This window comes from Arachis hypogaea, chromosome 16 (genome assembly GCF_003086295.3).
Source record: "Arachis hypogaea cultivar Tifrunner chromosome 16, arahy.Tifrunner.gnm2.J5K5, whole genome shotgun sequence".
Lineage (NCBI taxonomy): Eukaryota > Viridiplantae > Streptophyta > Magnoliopsida > Fabales > Fabaceae > Arachis > Arachis hypogaea.
In genome coordinates, this window is record NC_092051.1 from 60,093,153 (window position 1) to 60,100,754 (window position 7,602).

Consider the following 7,602-nt stretch of genomic DNA (forward strand, 5'->3'; position numbering starts at 1 on the left):
AAGAGAAAAACAACAAAAAAGACAGCAAACTTAAAATTTTTTAGATCTAAGACACCTACTATGCGAAAATTAAAAGAAAAAACATAAAGAGACACCAAACTTAAAAATTTTAAGATCAAAACAAGAAGAAACACAAGAACACTTTGAAGATCAAGAAGAACACAAAGAACAAAGCTCAAAGAATTCAAAGAAAACTAGAACATGCAAAGGACATCATACTTTAAAATTTTTAAATCAAAGACTCTAAATTTTTGAAAATTAAAAAAAATAAAAACACCAAAAGACATTGACGAGCGGATATTTTATATGCTTTTTGGCATCATCTTCATATAGTTTTTTGTTTGTTTTGTTTAGTTTTTATTAAGTTTTTATAGGTTTTAGTGTTAAATTCACATTTTTGGATTCTACTATGAGTTTTTGTATTTTTGTGCAATTTCAGGTATTTTCTGACTGAAATTGAGGAGCTGGAGCAAAAGTCTGATTCAGAGACAGAGAAAGCACTGCAGATGCTGTCCGGATTTGACCTCCTTGCACTCGGAAGAAGTTTTCTGGAGCTACAGAAGTCCAAATCGAGCGTTCTTAATGACTATGGAAAGCTGACTTTCAGAGCTTTCCAGAAATGTATAATAGTTTATACTTTGCTTCAGAATAGAAGGCCCAAAACTGGCGACCAACGCCAGCTACCTGACCCCTTATAGGCGTCCAGCGCCCACAGAGCAGAGTCCAGCGTCCAAACGCCCAGAAAGGACCCCCTAGCCAGCGTTCGATGTCCTAGGAGACTCATAGCACGTGGATCTCACCAAAGGTCAGCCCAAACACTCATCAAGTGGGCCCCAGAAGTAGATTTTAGCACTAGATAGACTGTTTTACCCTTACTAGTCATCTGTTTAGTATTTCAGACTTATTTTACATCTCTCTAAGGGAAGGACGCCTATCATTTACCATTCTTTCGAGTTTGACATTGTATTTTTCTTTCAGTAAGAGTTTCTAAACCTCCTAGGTTGAGAGGAGGAGCCCTGCTGAGTCCTATGAATTAATAAAAGTATTATTATTTCCTCTTCGATCAGTGTTTGATTTATTTCTAAGATGTATATTCATTCTTCAACATGGTGAATAGGATGATCAGTGACAATCAGCTCTGTTCATCATACTAAGATGAACGTGCTTGACAAACACCCGCGTTACTTGGGTTCGTGTGAATACATGGCCGAAAAGCGCGAACCAATAGCTATGTTTATACATCTCTCAGACGGCTAATCCACGACTTCATTAGGGACTTCTCGAGACACCAGTTTAGGTGATTTCCATGGAGATTAGTGTCTCCGTGGTATAGGCTAGAATCCAAAGAAGAAGCATTCTCTGATCCGGAAGATTCGACCTTTTCTGTGGCATTTTGAGTAGGATCACTAAGAGAACGAATTGCTAGAGCTTCACCCTCTGTCAGATTGGATGACCACAGGCAATAGCGTTGATCACATACAGTCTTCCATAGAAGAAATCACTCACAAGCAAAGAAGACTGTAATACCAGAGTTAATTCAAAAAGACAAAGCAACTCTAATCCTTTACCTTATTCCTATTATTGATTCCAATAATCCTAACACAATTCCAAATCCAACAACCTTCTTGATTTCACATGACTAAGACCTCCAGGATAACCATAGATTGCTTCAAACCACAATCCTCGTGGGATCGACCCTGACTCGCTCAGGTATTACTTGAACGACCAAGTGCACTTGCTGGTACAGCTGTACAAAAGTTTTTGGCGCCGTTGCCGGTGATTGTTCGAGTTTGGACAAACTGACGAATTGTCTTGCTCTCAAGATCAGGTACTTTATTTCTTGATCATTTTTAATTGAGTCTTTAATTTTGTTTGAGTCTTTACATTTATTTTCTTCCTCTTTTTTTCGAAAAAAATTTAAAACTTTTTCAAAAATATTTTTCTTTTCTTTGTTTGATCTTTTATTTTGTTTGAGTCTTACCTGTTTTCTGTTTTTCTTTTACAAAAAAAAAATTAAAACTTCTTCAAAAATCTTTTTCAAATAGTTTATTTTCAAGCATCCTTAGCTTTCTTTATTTGATCCTTGTTTTGATTTGAGTCTTTTGTGTTTGTTCTTGGTTGAATTTTCGTTCTGTTTGAGTCTTTCTTTCAAAAAAATTTTCAAAAATAGTTTCTTTGTTTAATTCTTGTGTCAATTCTTTAGGTTTGGTGTCTTCTTGTTATTTTTCTTTTAATTTTAAAAAATTTATGTTTGGTTTTCTAAAAAATTTTATGTTTGGTGTCTTTTATATGTTCTTGTGTTCTTTGAGTTTCTTGAGTCTTGTTCTTTGTGTTCTTGTCAATCTTCAAAGTGTTCTTGTGTTTCTTTGTGTTTTGATCTTAAAATTTTTATGTTTGGTGTCACTTTGTGTTTCTCTCCAAAATTTTCAAAAATTAGGGGTGCTAGATCTAAAAATTTTAAGTTTTGTATCTTTTACTTGTTTTTCTCTTTCCTCATTAAATTAAAAAAAAAATATCTTTTCTATTTTTATTTTCATTAAATTTTCGAAAATTTTAAAATAAAAATTTAGATTTCAATTCAAAATTTTTATCTTATCTTATCTTAGTTTTCAATTTTCAAAAATCAAATCTTTTCAAAATTAAAAATCATATCTTTTTCAAAAATCATATCCTTTTCAAAATTAAAATCTTATCTTTTTCAAAATTTTATCTTTTTCAAATTTCAATTTTTAAAAATCAAATCTTTTTCAAAACCAAATTTCAAAATCTTATCTTTTTAAAATCTTTTTTCAAATCTTTTTAATTTCCTATCTTAACTTTTCTAACTACAAATTTTAAAATTCAATCTTTTTCAAATCTTTTTAGTTTCTTATCTTATCTTTTTCTAATTTCAAATTTCAATTTCAAATCTTTTTTATTATTTTATTTCTTATCTTATTTTAAATTCAAGTATTTTCCTATCTTCTATCTTATTTTAGATTCAAATATTTCTTAATTAATTAACTACCTTCTCTCTCTTCTTTTTCAAAACTACCTAACTACCATTTCTCTCTCTCAATTTTCGAAAACTCTTTCTTCTTCTCTCTCTCTTCTATTTTCAAAAATTCACTAACTAATTTTCAATTTTTTTAATTTATAACCTTAATTTTTGAAAACAATTAATAAAATAAAAACAAAAATATTTTAATTCTTATTTATCTTTTCTATTTCTAATTCTTCTCTTTTCTATTCATATTATTCGAACTCTTCTTGTCTCCCATCCTCCATCTTCAGTTTTCTATCTTCTTCTTCTTTCTTCACATCTCACTCGAAGCTCTTGGTCCAAGTGGCACAAAAAGCTTCCTTCTTTTCTTTCTTTCTTCTTTTCTTGTTTATGACTAGGAATATGAATAAAGAATCTCTTCTTAATCCCAATCCTGAACATGAGAAAACTCTAAGGAGGCGTTTACAATAAGCTAAAGCACAACACTCCGGAAGAAACCTTTTAGAAAACTTTGAATAAGAAAGGGAAGGCATGGCCGAACCACAAGAGAAGCCAAGAAAGGTTCTTGGTGACTTTACCATGCCTACCTCTGACTTTTATGGCAGAAATATCTCTGTACCTTCCATTGGAGCTAACAATTTTGAGCTTAAGCCTCAGTTAGTCTCTCTTCTGCAGTAAAACTGCAAATTCCATAGACTTCCAATGGAAGATCCACATTAGTTTTTAGCTGAATTCTTATAGATCTATGATACTATAAAGACTAATGGAGTAAATCCTGAAGTCAACAAGCTTATGCTCTTTTTCTTTGCTATAAGAGACGGATCTAAGCTATGGTTGGATGCCCGACTAAAAGAGAGATTAGACTCTTGGGAAAAGCTGGTTAATGCTTTTCTGGCTAAATTCTTTCCTCCTCAAAGAATGAGCAAGATTGGAGTGGAAGTTCAAACCTTCAAACAAAGAGAAGGTGAATCTCTCTATGAAGCTTGGGAATGATACAAGCAATTGATCAGGAAATGTCCTCTTGACATGCTCTTAGAGTGGTCTATCGTAGGCGTGTTCTATGATGGTCTGTCTGAGATGCCCAAAATCTCATTGGACAGCTCTGCAGGTGGATCCCTCCACTTGAAGAAAACGCCTGCAGAAGCAAGAGAACTCATTGAGATGGTTGCAAATAACCAATTCATGTACACATATGACAGAAATCCTATGAACCATGAAATCTCTCAGAAGAAAGGAGTTCATGAAGTTGATACTCTGAATGCCATAATGGCTCAGAATAGGATCTTGACCCAACAGGTCAATATTATCTCCCAGCATCTGACTGGAATGCAAACTGCAGCTAGCAGTACTCAGGAAGCTTCTTCTGATGTAGACGCTTATGATCCTGATCAACCCACCATGGAGGAGGTGAATTACATAGGAGAACCCTATGGATACACCTACAACCCTTCATGGAGGAACCATCCTAACCTTTCATGGAAGGATCAACAGAAACCTCAGCAAGGTTTCAATAACAATCAAGGTGGAAGGAACCAGAATAGGTGCATTAACAAATCACCATTCCCATCTTCTCAAGGGAATATGGAAACCTCTAAGCATAACCTTTCTGACTTAGTATCTCTGGTTTCCAACCTCTCTAAGACCACTTATAGTTTCATTAATGAAACAAGGTCCTCCATTAGAAACTTGGAGGCACAAGTTGGTCAACTGAGCAAGAGGATCCCTGATATTCCTCCTAAAACTCTTCCAAGTAACACGGAGGTGAATCTAAGAGAAGAGTGCAAGGCCATAACCATGGAGGTAGACGCCAAATCTGGAGAAATTTGGAAGGCATTGAATCCCAATGAAGAAGGTTTCACTAGGCATTCAACGCCCAATCTGGCAGCAAGCCTGGCGCTGAACGCCAGTGAGGAACCCCTCACTGGGCGTTCAACACCCATCCTGGCAGCAGAGCTGGCGTTGAATGCCAGCCAGGGAGCACTAGCTAGGTGTTCAACGCCCAAACGTATAAGCTTTCTAGCGCTAAACGCCAGTGAGGAACCCCTCACTAGGTGTTCAAAGCCCAACCAGGCAGGCTTTCTGGCACTGAACGCTAGTGAAGAACCCCTCATTGGGCGTCCAACAACCAAGCATACAGTCATTCTGGCGCTGAACGCCAGTGTGGAACCCCTCACTGGGCGTTCAACGCCCACAAACCTAGGGAAGCTGGCGTTGAACGCCTGTAAGGACTTCTCTACTAGGCGTTCAACGCCTAAAACACTAGAGGGACTGGAGTTTAATGCCAGTAAGGGTGCAAATCAAGGGTGTTCAACGCCCAAAGAGATATCAGAGCTGGCGTTGAACGCCAGTGAAAGCACACCCTTAGAGTGCTTAAATCCCACTCAAGAACCCTCTAGCCTAGAACCAAAGGAAGCCATAAAAAGCATTGAGGTTCCTTTGCACGCACTTCTGCAGTGCATGAGTTCTGATGACTACTCATCCTCTGATGAGGATGAAGGCACTAGGGAAGGGCAAGTTGCTTGGTACCTAGGAGCTCTAATGAAGCTGAATACCAAGTTATTTGGTACAAAGCCACTGGAGGAAGAACCTCCACTGCATTCCAAAGAACTCCATGGTTTGGTTCAGCAGAGGCTACCTCAGAAGCTTCCAAATCCTGAACGCGTTCTGATCCCTTGCACCATAGGCACTATGACCTTTAACAATGCTCTATGTGACCTAGGTTCAAGCATCAACCTCATGCCACTCTCCGTAATCGTGAAGTTGGGCATCCTTGAGGTACAAGCTGCAAACATCTCATTAGAGATGGCAGACAAGACAATGAAGAAGCCATATGGCTTTGTAGAAGATGTCCTGGTACAAGTTGAAAACCACTACATCCCTGTAAACTTCATAGTCCTGGATATCAGAGAGGATGAGGATGACTCTATCATCCTCGGAAGACCTTTCTTAGCAACTGCTAATGCTATCATTGATGTGGCTAAGGGAGAACTGACCCTACAATTAGGGGAGGATCACATCTTGTTCAAGATACCTCATCCTAATTCTCCCTCTAAAAGAGAGATAATTGTGCAACACCTAGTGTTCCAACCCTCTCTTTTCTGTGCAAAGCTTTGCAGAGCCCCCAGACATCAATTCTATGTTTGGTGTTAAGCAGCCACCAACAAGCTCTAAGCACAAACATACAAAGAAGAAAGTACCTAAAGGCTGGAAGGACAAGAAAGTCCCAACTGAAGGCCTTTCACCTGGCATGAGAGTTGTCTTCACTAAGAAACCAGTCTTACTACAACGGTGAGTCGTATCCTATCTCTAGAGCATGTGGAGCTCATTCATGAGAGGACAGGAATAAAGTTCACTATAAGGGGCAAAAATCTGAGCCGATACTCACCTCCGTAAGGAGCTAACCATCAAGCTAGTGATGTTAAAGGAGCGCTTGTTAGGAGGCAACCCAACTTAATAAATTTTATTATTTTCTTTCAGTATTATTTTTCTTTCAGGCTTTTTAGAGTCATGATCATGAGCATCAGTCAGAGCAGAGATAGAATTTTACAGCAGTGAAAATAGAACACTCTGGATAGAGTGTTAAAGTTGAATGCCATCTAGGGTATCCTTGCTGGGCGTTCAACGCCCCTCATGGGCAGCATTTCTAGTGTTGAACGCCAGCCAGGGAGTAGTCCCTGGGCATTCAAATGCTAATACAGAGAAGCAGGGAATTTGGATTCCTTAGCATCTCAGGACCAGTGGGTCCCACAGTATCTTTCACCTACCCCACTTATTTTCACACTTTCCCATACACACTTCCCTATAAGCCCTAGCCCAATCACATTCATTTTACTTTCCCAAATCCATCATAACTCCCACCAACCCCCACCCACTTCAAAATCAAATTTCCAACCCAAAACCTCACCCATGGCCGAACCTACCCATTCTCCACTCCTATAAATACCCCTCTTCATACACTTCATACACACTTCTCATACACTTATAAAACCCACAAGGCCAAGCCTTCTCTCTCTCCCTTTATATCCTTCTATTTTCTTCTTCTTCTACTCCATTCTTCTCTTTTATTTATTTTTGCTCGAGGAAGAGCAAAGTTTTAAGTTTGGTGTGGAAAAAGCATAGCTTTTTTCTTTCTATTACCATTCATGGCACCCAAGGTTGGAGACTCCTCTAGAAAGAAGAAAGGAAAGGCAGTAGCCACTCCCTCTGAATCTTGGGAGATGGAGAGATTCATCTCCAAACTGAACCAATCCGTTTTTAATTGGTTTAGTTTGTTTCGGGTACACACACAAAAAAACACAAATCCAAACCAAACTGAACTAATTATAGTTCAATTGGTTGGTTCTAATTTCACTTTAAACCTGAATCAACCCGACCCGTGCTCACTCCTAATATCTCTGCAGAAGTGAGTCCAACTGTCTGTTGCAAAAGTGACTTCCTCCATCACTAATAAGTATCCTTGGGACACCAAACCGGCTGAAAATATATTTCTACAAGAAGCCCAGCACCACTTTGGCATCATTAGTGGGTAAAGCCACAGTTTCCACCAACTTGGACATATAATCAACTGCCAGTATGATATAAATGTTTGAGTATGAGAGTGGAAAAGGCCCCATGAAATC

The 7,602-nt window shown here is 38.0% G+C and overlaps 1 non-coding gene across 1 annotated transcript; it reads right to left on the reverse strand.

Moving 5' to 3' along the window:
- Positions 1 to 3,907: 3,907 nt before the first annotated feature.
- Positions 3,908 to 4,014, reverse strand: LOC112761840 (small nucleolar RNA R71). Its single transcript, XR_003182213.1, has one exon. It is a non-coding gene; the product is annotated as a small nucleolar RNA R71 (small nucleolar RNA).
- Positions 4,015 to 7,602: the final 3,588 nt, after the last annotated feature.